Below are 13,756 nucleotides of genomic sequence, written 5' to 3'. Positions count from 1 at the left end.
AGAACAGAAGAACTAAGAGGTGATGTGGGATTCTCCTCCTGGGTTCAATTTCGTCATAATTGCAACCGAAGATATTTTCTAACAACACTGTTTATTTTACATAGAAACTACAGTGGTGGTAGTAAGGGTAACCATAAAATCTCATGTTCACGTCTTATTCTAAAACTTACAGAAATTGAAAAATTACATGTTTCTTGGGAATTTCAGAATAATTAATGAGTTTCCAGGAAATTCTACAAGCTTCCCAGCTTCGTTTTACCTGAAATTGTAACATCATTGTATATTTTTTGGCTTGAACTTCTCTGTTAAAATACTTAGGTATTAGATGGTATATGGAACTCCTGGGACATCTGCCAGTGTTCCCAAGGGAGTACAGAGTCGGGTTTCAGATAGCAGGTCAGGGCCATGCAGACTAAGGTGATCTCTGACCCTGTGAGAGGTCAGTTCTTAGCCAGGCTGTGAAGACATAATGTGTCAAGTGACAGTTTCTTAGTCATATGTGCTGTATTATCCATTAGAAATATAATGTGAGTCAGCCTGTAACTTTTTCTTGTAGCCACATTTTAAAATGTAGAAAGAAACAGGTGAAACTTCTTTCTTTTTTTTTTTTAATATTTATTTATTTGGCTGAGTTGGGTCTTAGTTGCAGCACGCAGGATCTTCGTTGTGACACGCGGGCTTCTCTTTAGTTGTGGTGTGTGGGCTCTGGAGCTCGCAGGCTCAGTGGTTGCAGTACATGGGCTCTCTAGTTGTGGCGTGTGGGCTTAGTTGCCCCGCGGCATGTGGGATCTTAGTTCCCCGACCAGGGAACGAACCCACGTCCCCTGCATTGACAGGTGGATTCTTTACCACTGGACCACTGGGGAAGTCCCTGAAATTTCTTTTAATAAATTTTGTTAACTCAAAATATCCAAAATACTATCATTTCAGCATGTAATCAGCATAGAAATTACTATTTAATAAGCTATTATGTATTCTTTTTCTTGTATTAAGCCTTTAAAATCCAGTATGTGGGACTTCCCTGGTGGTAGGGTGGTTAAGAATCCGCCTGCCAATGCAGGGGACACAGGTTCAAGCCCTGGTCCGGGAAGATCCCACATGCTGCGGAGCAGCTAAGCCCGTACTTCACAACTACTGAGCCTGTGCACCTAGAGCCCGTGCTCCACAACAAGAGAAGCCATCGCAATGAGAAGCCCACGCACTGCAGCGAAGAGTAGCCCCTGCTCACCACAACTAGAGAAAGCCCACCCGCAGCAACGAAGACCCAACACTGCCAAAAATAAACAAATAAAATAAATTAAAATAAAAAATCCAGTATGTGTTTTACATTTACTGAACATTTCAGTTCAGACTAACCACATTTCAGGTGCTAGTAGCTGCATATGGCTGGTGGCCACAGAATTGGCCCACGCAGCTTGATTACTAGCTGTAGACTAGCTGTAGGCAGTCTAGCTGTGCACTTGGCGAGCCCAAGTATTGAGCTAAAAGGAGCTCCCTGAGGAAGGCCAGCTGGCTGGTAGTCATCCAGGAGGGGCTCCCCATGTGGGCTGCAGGGCATGGCAGCACTCTCCACCTTAGTGACTTCACCAGAGTCCTGCTCAGGTACCCAACAGTGGATGGATATCTCTCAAAACAGGGTGGTCTGAATCAGATAGTGGTAGATGATGCTCAATGCCAGGTGCCAGTTATTTATTTAAAACGAAGCCAACAGCTATCAAAACTCCTCTGTCTAGCTTAGACCTTGTTTATTGAGCATTGGAGCAGAGCACTGGAGTTGGAAATGCCTCAGGCTAAGATAGATTGACTTGTTCATTCAACGACTATTTATTGAATGCCTCTCTTCTGGGGAGTAAAAAGGAAACCTAGGTCTCCTTCTGCCTGATGCTCTTGGTTGTGGGTATTCCTGGCACAAAGAAGAAAGGACAGGCTCAGTTGTTAGATGGGAGCATCCTCTTGCCTGGGCAGTGCTTGTTTTATTAGGGCCACTGATTCCTTAGGGATGTTAATAATGTCTTACTGACCAGTCCCACTGGCTTTGGTGGCCATTCTGTGTCTTTTAGATAAGTTTATATCTCTCTGCCGTTGAATACATGGTTAATTCTGGGGGCAAGCTTATTTCTGAGAACTTGAGAGAGACCTGTCAGTGAGATCCTTTCCTCCCCTCCATGTGTCACCTGGCCCAGGTCTCACCTGGAGCAGTGGCCAACTCAGCTGCCTGGGAGTCACTGGGTGACTTGTTAAAAGTACAGATTTATTGGACCCTGCTTTACAGCATTCCAATTCTAAGTTTAGAATCTGTAGTTTTTGTACACGCCCCCCCCCCATATAAAAGTGACATATGATTGCTGTAAAATCCATACAAAAGAATACTAAGGGAAAAAGCCTCCCTCCCACTGGTAGCCCCACCTCCCTTGCAGATATAACTATTTTTAACAAACTCTTTTATAACTTTTCAGATATTTTCTGTGCATATCCAAACTGTACATTTCTATTATGTCTAATAGAAAATATCTTTTTATATAGTTGGTATCATATGCAGCTTGCTTTTTTCATTAAAGATACCTTGGCACTCATTTCATGTCAGTATAGATACGTGGTTCTACCTCATTTTGACAGTGGCCATTATCTCATTGTATGGGTGTACTGGACTTTAAACATTTTCCTACAAAAAATTATGATTCACCGATTTTTTCACTCTTACCAAGTGCTAAAGCAAAGTAAACCTTCCTGAAGATTAATTTGCTCTTGTGTACGAATTAATTCATGTGATAAGTTCCTGGAGGCGGGATTTGCTTGGGAAAAGGGTATGCATATTTAAATTTCTGATAGATGATGCCAAATCACCCTTCAAAAAGCTTGTCCCAGTTTGTAATCTCCCACCAACTGGTTATGCACATCAGTTTCTTTACAATCTTATCAGTATTATCAAATTTTAAATTATTGTTAATCTGATAGGTAAAAAATACTGTAGTGACTTTAGTCTTTTATTTTAAAAATTCTGGAATATTTTAAATTTATAGAAAAGTACATAGGACTATATATAGCAAACATGTATGTATCCAACCCCCACCTACACTTAAAAAATGTTAACATTTTGCCATATTTCCTTCAGATTTTTTTTTAAGGGAAAGAAAACACTAGGATGAGGTACAAACCCCCTGAATTGCTTTTCCTTTCTTTCCCTTTATGCTTTCCCAAATACATGCATATATGTTGAGAAATAATGTATAGTATTTAAAAAAAATTTTTACTGGAGTATAGTTGATTTACAATGTTGTGTTAGTTTCTGCTGTACAGCAAAGTGACTCAGTTATACATATACATATATCCACTCTTTTTCAGATTCTTTCCCCATATAGACCATTACAGAGTATTGAGTAGAGTTCCCTGTGCTATACAGTAGGTCCTTATTAGTTATCTATTTTATATAAAGTAGTATGTATATGTCAATCCCAGTCTCCCAATTTATCCCTCCTCTCCATATAGTATTTTCGAGTGTTATTAACATTTATATTGGTAAATGATAGAGTATTTTGTGTGTTTTAAAAATATGTATAAATAGTATCATATTATACTTACTCTTTTGGAACTTGCTGCTTTTTGTTTAGCATTATGTTCGTCTTCATCCCGGTTGAAACCTGTAGGTGGATCTCATTGATTCTTCAGCTGGTGTATTGTGGGGTTTTGGGCACGCCCATCCACCCTTGTAGGTGTAACTTTTTTTTTTTTTAAACGATAGTTAAGTATGCCAGAGTTTCTTTAACCCCTTCCTACTCAGGGTCATTGAGGTTTCTAGTTTTTTACTTTTATAGATGATGCTTCAGGGACTGCCTGTGTACACATCCCCTGTGCGTGAGCATTTCTTTTGAGTATTTACCTAGAAGAGGAATTGCTAGATGGAAGGGTTTTAGTTAATGTACCAGAAGGTACTTGAAAATGGTGGTTCTGACTTCAACATTCCTGTCAGCTCTGTGATTTATCTATGTCCCCACCAGCTTTTGGTATTATCTGACATAAGTTTGCCCAATCTTAGGAATTTGAAGTGATTATCTCCTTGTTTTTCTCAATGAGAAAAACGTTTATTTTGTACTTTTTAGATGAGAGTCGGAATTGTTACAAACCTCCCCTGTTTCTGCTGGCTCCCACTGCAGCGCCATTCTCGGACAGCCTGAGATAGGAAACCGTGATGTGAGGGATTTGGTCTGCTCTGAGGACAGTTCTCTCTGAGCCCCTCTCTCTGTGGATTGGCCTGGCTTGCTGGTTGGCTCTGGTCAGCTGACCTCTGACTTTAGTCGGCACCCTCCCCTCCTCCTTCCCTTTTCAGTGCTGTGGTGGAAGGAAGGAAGGAGCAGTGGTCGGGGAGCCTGAAGGTCTGAGTTTGGGACCCAGCTCTGCCACTCGAAGTTCTCTGGTATTGATTAAATCCCTCATCTTCTAGTATGTAACATGGAGGTTAAACTATTTGCCCCCCACAAAAATGCTGGGAAGGTCTTTATGTTAGGCATTTAAAATTATTTTGAAATGTGCACACATGTTCAAAGCAGCACTGTTCTTAAGAGCCCTAAATTGGAAACAGCTCAAGTGTTTATTCACAGTAAATAAATGTGTGAAGAATAAATCGAGTAAATAAATTGTGGTGTCTTGATACAGTGGAATACTATACAGCAGTGAGTGAATGAGCTACAGCTATACCCACCAACATCTCACAAATATAATGTTGGGCCAGAGAAGCTAACATAAACTCATATATATGATATGGTAGATATGTATATAAAGTTCAAAAACAGATTAAAATGAATCTGTTATGTTTGAGGTCAGTACAGTGGTTATCCTTGGGGGGTAGGTGGATGAATGACTGAAAGTGGGGCAGGAAGGAGACTCCTGGGGTGCTGGGGTTCTGTTTCCTTATCCAAATGGTGATTGTAACAGATGATCATGGTAACTGTCCGAGGAGGCACCTTGCCCAGTGTAATGCACCTGAGTACAGGGTGGGTGTTCCCGCACAAGAGGGTGTGCGGACCTCTTGTTTGGTTTTGGAATTCCTGATTAACTATACTTGAGGGTCTTGATTTGTGTTGAGTAATATGAGCAGGCTTGGAGTCAGCACACCTGAATTTGAATCTAGCCTCCACCCCTTGCTTCCTCTGTGACCTTGGGCAAAGAACTCTGAGCTTCAGTTTCTCCATCTGTGAAATGGGGATACCTACCTACCTCAGAACTTTGTTACATTAAATGACCTAATGTAAAATGCTTAACACAATGTCTGGCCTATAGTAAACTCTTAATAAATACTAGGTCTTTATCTTAGTGAAAACATTAACCCAGGCAGTCAGAGAGCTGAGTTCTAAACTCAGCTGACCTCTGATAAGCTGCTAAACCGACAGACAAAGTGTTGCCATTTTGATAAAATGAAGAAACCTGAGTGAGTGATTTTCTACTTTTATGTACTGCATTTGGGTCTCATACCAATATACCGACATGGGATTTCTAAAATTCTCTCTCTTAATACAGAAGGATCCCTTTCACTGGGGTTTGGAAGTCCCTTGGTGAATTGGGGAAATTTGCCTGCCAGGTTTTAAAATAACAAGATCTGCTGTGGGTATACTTGCCAGGCTGGCAGGGGTGGACAGTTACAACATGCTTTAGGGGGAACAGAAGGGTATTTTAAATCCCTGTGTTTTAACTTGTTACCACCCTGCTGGTCCTTTGTAGAACTGGTCAATTTGGTGGCAGAGTGTACCACACAGGCCTCTCACCCATGTTGGGGTATAGCCTGGTCATTCCTGTACCCTCTCAGATGGAGAGCAGGTTTGTGCAGCCAGGAAGGGACATTCCCCCCCCTACACCCCCATGTCAGGTGGACACAGACCACACAGACGATTTCACAGCTCTTCCAGGCTTGATTGCTGAGATTGCCAGCAGTTCCCAGGCTGAAGCAAACTAGACCATTCATCTTGCTGTGCTCTAGCTGGGAAACTAAAAACCTGGCTACTCGTCGTGCCTCTGCCACTAACCAGCAGGAGCCTCAGTTCTCACCACCTGTGAACTGGGGTCAGCAGACATGCTCGGCCTTCATCACGTCGCTGGATATCAATGAGAGCAAACACAGAAGCATATTCAGCATATTCCATAGGCCCCAGCCCTCCAGAAGGCACCCCCTGTTCCAGGCGTTGCCCTCACTTTTTTCACATCAGTCTCCTTCCGTTTCCTCATGGTTTTGCTGGGTACTTGATTAATCTGATGACTAAATTTCTTAAGATTTGAAAGAATAAAACCAGCTAAACAGATCATCTGTTCTCTCAGCACATCTAGTTTTCACCTCAACTTCTAAGAAAGCTCTTATCTTTAGGGGTGGAATTTCAGACAGTGGGGGTAGTTCAACTGGGGAGATGTTTCAAGGTGAGACTCTGACACCAGGCAGCTTGTGTCCTAGTTCACAGGCAGTGTGAACTTGATGCTATGCTTAAGTGAAAATCAAAATATTACAGAATGTGTGCTGCTTGGGACAGCACAATTACCGTACTGTAATTGGGGACAGTTATTTGGGGACAGTTACTGTAAAAAAAGTACTCCCTTTATGCCAAGTACTCTGATTTTGGGAACTTGGGTTCTAATAGATTTCTCAGATGGAGATTTCTGGGGCTTCTGGCCCAGCAGGACCAGAAAATGCTCTGCAGAGATTTATTTTTTGGTCTATCCCCCCCAACCATTTTCCTGCTGGTAAAGTTAGGCAGGAGAAGTAGTTCTGGTCTGAAGTCCACAGACTCTATCTTAGTAGCAATTCTGCTCCTGTTCACTTGTGATCTGAACTCTTCACAGATCTGATTTCCTCCTTTCCAAAATGATGATGTAGGACTAGGTATGAATGAGGCAGGGCTCTTTCATGTGGGGAGAAAAGCACATAAACAGTTACAGTGAGAACTACTAAGTTCTATGTAAGGAACGTGTGAAGTGTTGTGGGAACACAGATTCAGATTTTGCCTGAAGAGCAGGGGCTGGGATGTCGAGAGGAGGAGGTGACATTTGAGTTAGGCCTTAAAGTGTGAGGGTAGGTAGGGGGTGAACCAGAAGGCAGGGGAATAGGAAAGGGATCCCTGTGCTGGGAACAAGCAGAACAAAGTTCAGAGGCATTGAGAGGAACAAACGGTCATGGATGTCTGTCCCTAAGGTACCCCTTCTGACTCTGGCCTTCAGATGTTTCCTCTTCCCTCAGCCAGGCCTTTAGTCACATAAGTTAATTTGGAAGGTCAGTTTAGATTTGCTTTTCCAAATGAGGTTTCATAGAATACCAGAATCCATTTAGTAAATTCTCTTCCAGGGGTGAGCTTAGGCTTCCTTGGTGCTTGTGTTTGATTCTGCATAGGTGAGTTCAGTCCTGAGTAGAGGTTTGCTGCAGAAAGAATATTTGAGGATCAAAGGGAGGCTCACCTGTGCTCATTACCTATTGTTACATCCATTTCATTCGTATTCTCACTCTGGGTAAACCTTGGCTTTAGGCCGAAAGGAGCCTTGGAGCACCAGAGTGGACAATTCTTTGTATCTTTTCTTGTGGTTCTAGACTGGCCTTCTCACAGAACCGTGCCCTCTCCCCTTAAAGGGAAGGGAGAAATAGGAGCTTAATTAGGATATAGATTATGGTGCCTTAAAGAGAATACCAAAGAAGGTGGCTTAAGACAGAGGTTTATTTCTGTCTTTGGTCAAACTGCAGGCTCTCCACGGTGGCTCTGCTGTGGCTCTGAGCAGGTGTCCAGGGCCAGCTTCCTCCTCAGTGCCCCGCCAGCCCAAGGTGTTGCTCTCTCTGTGTGGACCAAGATCGCTCACCACCTTGCCTGTCTTTCGGCAGCTGCGAAGGGAAAGGCAAGGCATGCCTTTTTCTTTTAAGGGCACAACCCGGAAGTGCCACACATCACTTCTGTTCATATCCCATATGCCAGAACATCTGTACGTGGCCACACCTCACTCAGGGGAAGCTGGAAAGTGTACTCTTTTCCCTTTGGGAGAAGTGGGTATTGGAGAATGCATGGCAGTCTCTGCCATATGAGCCAAGGTAGAAAAAGGCAGGGCTTGAGGAAGGGGTTTATTGGAGGGCCCCTTTGGGCCAGTGTCTGGGTGGGATCCATGGTGGGGGACTAATTGGAGATGAGGCTGGAAAGATAGACAAGGTGAGGGACTTCCCTTGTGGTGCAGTGGTTAAGACTCTGCGCTCCCAGTGCAGGGGGCCCGGGTTTGATCCCTGGTCAGGGAACTAGATCCCACATGCATGCCACAACTAAGGAGCCCACACGCCGCAAGTAAGGAGCTGGCGAGCTGCAACTGAGGAGCCCACCTGCCGCAACTAAGGAGCCCACATGCTGCAGCTGAGGAGCCCGAGAGCCGCAACTCAGACTCGGCGCAACCAAATAAAGAAATAAATAAATATTTTTAAAAAAAAGAAAAAAGAAAGACAAGGTGAAATGATGGTGTTAGGCCATGAGACCATTTCCTCTGATAGGTGATGAAAATCCCTCCAAGAGCATACCCACGCCTGCTCTGCCCTTGAGTTGCCCTCCCCTCGTACAGGTCAGAACAGACTCTGGTCACTGCTTGTCCCTGGCACGTGGCAGTGCTCTGTGGTGTACAAGCAGTTCTCCCATAGGGGAGGGTGATGTCATTTTTTTCCTCTTCCTTCCTGGAAGCAGCAGTCTGATGTCCTTCTGCTATCATAACATAGTGATCTGAGGGAGAAATAGGGAGCAGGCTGTATAGAGGGAGCAAGGAGGGCTCTGGTATTTCTCCTGATGGGCACCTGCAGCCTGAGGAGAGGACAAGTGGCCATCTGGAAAAGCCTTGCCCTCCTCAGGCGACAAGCTGCTCTCTGATCCAGAGCCCTGACAGGAAGTTGCTCTTTGTCCAGCCAAGTCTGGGCATTCAGGAAGAAGCTCTGTAGCCAAGTGTCTGTTCTGTGGGTCATGGAACAATTGGTCAAGCTGTTCACAGAGAGAACTGACCACAGACGAGTACCACCTTCCAGGGAGAGAGTATCGCAAATGAGATAACGGCTAATTTTTTGCCGGGCACTGTTCCAAGTTCTTTACTTGTATTGTCTTGTGTAATCCTCAAAAAAAACCCCTATGAAGGAGGTACTATTGTGACGACTTTATGGATTAGAAGCTGAGGTGCTGATGAGATGGATTAACTTGAACCAGTATAGACACATCTAGCATGTAGTGGAGCCACAATTTGAATCTAGTTGCAGAACACGTACTCTCACTTTTAGGCTCTGCTGTCTTTTAGGATGCCATGGAAGGATGCCCTGGCCCTGGGCCCTGGGCCTTGGAGTGGGGAATAGGAGTGCCTCCCTGTAGGAGACTTCTGTGCACATGGGTAGTCCGAACGAGTGAGTGAGTTCTGCCTGTTGTCACCTTGTCTACCCCTGTTAGGTTAGTCCCTGCTGGGCAGTTCTCCCTGTGAGCTGTCACCTACAGCCACATGTGACTTTACAGTCTTCAGCCAGAGGCCAGGGTGAGCCTATGAATGCTTTCTCTCTTCCCTCTGTGTTCAGAGAACACAGGTTTCTGTAGAACAATTTCCTAGAATATCTTTTCTTTTTATCCTCAGTGCTTACTCCTCTAATTGAAGCCTCAGGAGTGGACTCTTTAAAGCTTAATATGACCATATTTCTGACCAGCTGCAGCACTAGGGATGCTTTTAGTTACAAGTAACAGGAAACCCAATTCAATTTGATTCCACGATAAAGGGGATGTGTTAGTTCACGTAATAGGGAAGTCCATGGGAGGTGTACTGCTCCAGGCCTGTTGGTTGTCTTATCGTCTCACCTCTCAGTGCTGTTTTCAGGTTAAACCCTTGTGGTCAGAGGATGGAAGCCAGTATCATTTAAGACTCCATGCTGCTTCATTCAAATCTATCAAGAAAGTAAGAGCATACCCTTTTAATAAACTTGGGACCAGAGTCCCGAGTTCGGGTTGGATTACTCCATTCCTGTCCCTGCCTTATGAACCAGTTGGCCCAGGCTCAGATTGTCTAAACCTATGACTGTGACAAGGGGCATGGGATTACTCTTACAAGTTTAAGTGAGTGTGAAGTCAGTCCTGTCCAAATCCCTTAGATGCTAAACAGTGAAGGAGGGGTAGAAGAGACACTGGGAGATACCCACAGTTTCGGCTACACCCAGCAAAATCTGCACAGCCAGGGAAAGGGTGGTGGTGTTGTTGAACCGTAGAGCAGATCCATGCCCTGTGCTCATTTCCTGTATCAGGGACAGTGCACAGGGCCCACAGCATGGCCCAAGTCCTCAGACCCATAGGTCTGAGTTCATCTTTTCTATACACCAATTTATATGATCCTGCAGCTTCTCTGAGTTTCACTTCCTCCTCTGTAAAGTGGTAATCATGTTAAGGTACAGATGTATTTTATGCAAAATTGAAGTTGATCAGTTTGAAGTTGTGTGATACAAAAAGCCTTATCTATAAAATTTGAATTAATACAGATCCTACCAATTGACAAAATTCATCAACCACATGATTTCAAAGCTGGTAGGCCAATGAAACTGTGTTCATTATGCCTTTATTTTCTGGAAATATTAGTCGTGAATTATGTGAGTTTGAATAATGTAGGGTGTTCAGGAATCTTTTGTATGGAATGAACTTCACCATTCTTTTCTTAACTGCCTGTTGGGTTCCCTAAAGGTTGTGATGTTGTTTTATAAAATGTGAAATGCAAAAAAGATTGTTGTTGGAGAAGCCCAAAAGAACTACCATACTAGGTGATAACTGGGTATGCCCTGGCATTTGGCAATTTATATCCTGCATCTGGACCTTTCTGTCTCAAGGATCCAGAACCTAGGTGGTATCTCTTCAGCCAGTTCTGCTAGTGATGGGGTTAATGCTGTTAGCATTTCAGTAAGCTAATGGAGACAGTTACTTTAGTTTGAAGGTCATTAAAACCTGAGTTTACAAATCAAAAACTGGATTGGGCAATTGTTTCTATATGTGTGTGGGTGAAGGTACATCAAATCCCATCAATCATTTGCTCAAATCCTTCCAGTGAAGTTACTCATAGTAAAGGCCAATTTCCTTATAAAGCATAAAGTTTCATTTCTTCTGTTCCAATTTATATATATATATATTTTTTTTTAATTTTATTTATTTATTTATTTATGGCTGTGTTGGGTCTTCGTTTCTGTGTGAGGGCTTTCTCTAGTTGCGGCAAGTGGGGGCCACTCTTCATCGCGGTGCGCGGGCCTCTCACTATCGTGGCCTCTCCCGTTGCGGAGCACAGGCTCCAGACGCGCAGGCTCAGCAATTGTGGCTCACGGGCTTAGTCGCTCCGCGGCATGTGGGATCCTCCCAGACCAGGGCTCGAACCCGTGTCCCCTGCATTGGCAGGCAGATTCTCAACCACTGCGCCACCAGGGAAGCCCCAATTTATATTTTATTTCCTTTTCTTGTCTTATTGTACTAGATAGGATGTCTAGTACCATGTTGAAAAGAAGTGTTGAGAGGGTACATCCTTGCCCTGTTCCTGATCTTAAGAGAAAGCATCCAGTTCTCACCATTAAATATGAAGTTAGTTGTAGGTTTTCTGTAGATGTCCTTTATGAAGTTGAGCAAGTTTTCCTTTGTTCCTAGTTTTCTGAGAATTTTTATCATGAGTGAGTGTTGGATTTTGTCAAATGCTTTTTCTGCATCAATTGATACTATACATAGAAAATCCTAAAGATGCCGCCAGAAAACTACTAGAACTAATCAATGAATTTGGTAAGGTTTCAGGATACAAAATTAATGCACAGAAATCTCTTGCATTCTATACACTAACAACGAAAAATCAGAAAGAAAAATTAAGGAAACAGTCCCATTTACCATCACAACAAAAAGAATAAAAATACCTAGGAATAAACCTACCTAAGGAGGCAAAAGACTTGTACTTGGAAGACTATAAAACACTGATGAAAGAAATCAAAGATCATATAAACAGATGGAGAAATATACCATGTTCTTGGATTGGAAGAATCAATATTGTGAAAACGACTATACTACCCAAAGCAATCTACTGATTCAATGCAATCCCTGTCAAACTACCAACGAATGGCATTCTTCACAGAATTAGAACAAAAAAGTTTACAATTCATATGGAAACACAAAAGACCCCGAATAGCCAAAGCAATCTTGAGAAAGAAAAACAGAGCTGGAGGACTCAGGCTCCCCGACTTCAAACTATACTACGAAGCTACAGTAATCAAGACAGTATGGTACTGGCACAAAAACAGAAATATAGATCAATGGTACAGGATAGAAAGCCCAGAGATAAACCCATGCACATATGGTCACCTAATTTATGACAAAGGAGGCAAGAACATACAATGGAGAAAAGACAGCCTCTTCAATAAGTGGTGCTGGGAAAACTGGATAGCTACATGTAAAAGAATGAAATTAGAACACTCCCTAATACCATACACAAAAATAAACTCAAAATGGATTAAAGACCTAAATGTAAGGCTGGACACTATAAAACTCCTAGAGGAAAACATAGGAAAAACACTCTGACATAAACCACAGCAAGATCTTTTCTGACCCACCTCCTAGAGTAATGAAAAAAAAACAAAAATAAACAAATGGGACCTAATGAAGCTTAAAAGCTTTTGCACAGCAACGGAAACCATAAACAAGACGAAAAGACAGCCCTCAGAATGGGAGAAAATATTTGCAAACGGAGCAACGGACAAAGGATTAATCTCCAAAATATACAAACAGCTCATGGAGCTCAATATCCAAAAACAAACAACCCAGTTAAAAAATGGACAGAAGACCTAAATAGACATTTCACCAAAGAAGACATACAGATGGCCAAGCGGCACATGGAAAGATGCTCAACATAACTAATTATTAGAGAAATGCAAATCAAAACTACAATGAGGTATCACCTCACACCGGTCAGAATAGCCATCATCAAAAAGTCTACAAACAATAAATGCTGGAGAAGGTGTGGAGAAAAGGGAACCCTTTTGCACTGTTGGTGGGAATGTAAATTGATACAGCTACTATGGAGAACAGTATGGAGGTTCCTTACAAAACTAAAAATAGAACTACCATATGACCCAGCAGTCCCACTACTGGGCATATACCCTACATCAATTGATATATTATTTTTCTTTTTTAGCCTGTTGATATGATGGATTACATTAATTGATTATCAAATGTTGAACCCGCCTTGCTTGTATACCTGGAATGAATCCCAGTTGGTTGTGATATATAATTCTTTTTATACATTGTTGGATTCAACTTGCTAATATTTTTGCATTTGTGTTCATGAGAGATAATGGTCTGTAGTTTTCCTTTCTGTAATGTCTTTATCTGATTTTGGTATTAGAGTAATGCTGGCCGTGTAGAATGAGTTAGGAAGTGTTCCCTGTGCCTATTTCTTGAACACTGAAGGCCTTCCTGACCTTAGAATCTTTGCATTTGCTGTCCCTGGCCTGGAAGACTCTTCTCCCAGATTTCTGCATGTTTTGTTCTCTCACTCCTTTCAGGTCTTTGCTCAGATGTCCTTTTCTCAGCGAGGCATTCTCTGACCACAGACTGTTAAAATTGCAAATCTCCCCTTCCCTCATCCCTACTATCCCCCTTCCCTGCTTTATTTTTTCCATAGCACTAATCACCTCCTAAAATACTATATGACTTACTTGCTTTCTGCCCCCACCCACTAGAATGTAGCTCTGTGAGGGCAAGGGTTTTTGTCTTTTTTTGTTCATTGCCTTATC

At 42.7% G+C, this 13,756-nt stretch overlaps 1 protein-coding gene across 6 annotated transcripts in view; it reads left to right on the top strand.

Annotated features, from left to right (window-relative positions):
- Window positions 1-13,756, top strand: part of PHF20 (PHD finger protein 20) — a 138,386-nt gene that overhangs the window by 94,045 nt on the left and 30,585 nt on the right. The gene's annotated exons all lie outside the window — the stretch shown is intronic.

The sequence above is a fragment of the Balaenoptera musculus genome, chromosome 15 (assembly GCF_009873245.2).
Source record: "Balaenoptera musculus isolate JJ_BM4_2016_0621 chromosome 15, mBalMus1.pri.v3, whole genome shotgun sequence".
NCBI classification, from domain to species: Eukaryota; Metazoa; Chordata; class Mammalia; order Artiodactyla; family Balaenopteridae; genus Balaenoptera; species Balaenoptera musculus.
The sequence above is the reverse complement of the archived record's forward strand: the minus strand, read 5'-3'. Positions and strand labels throughout refer to the sequence as shown.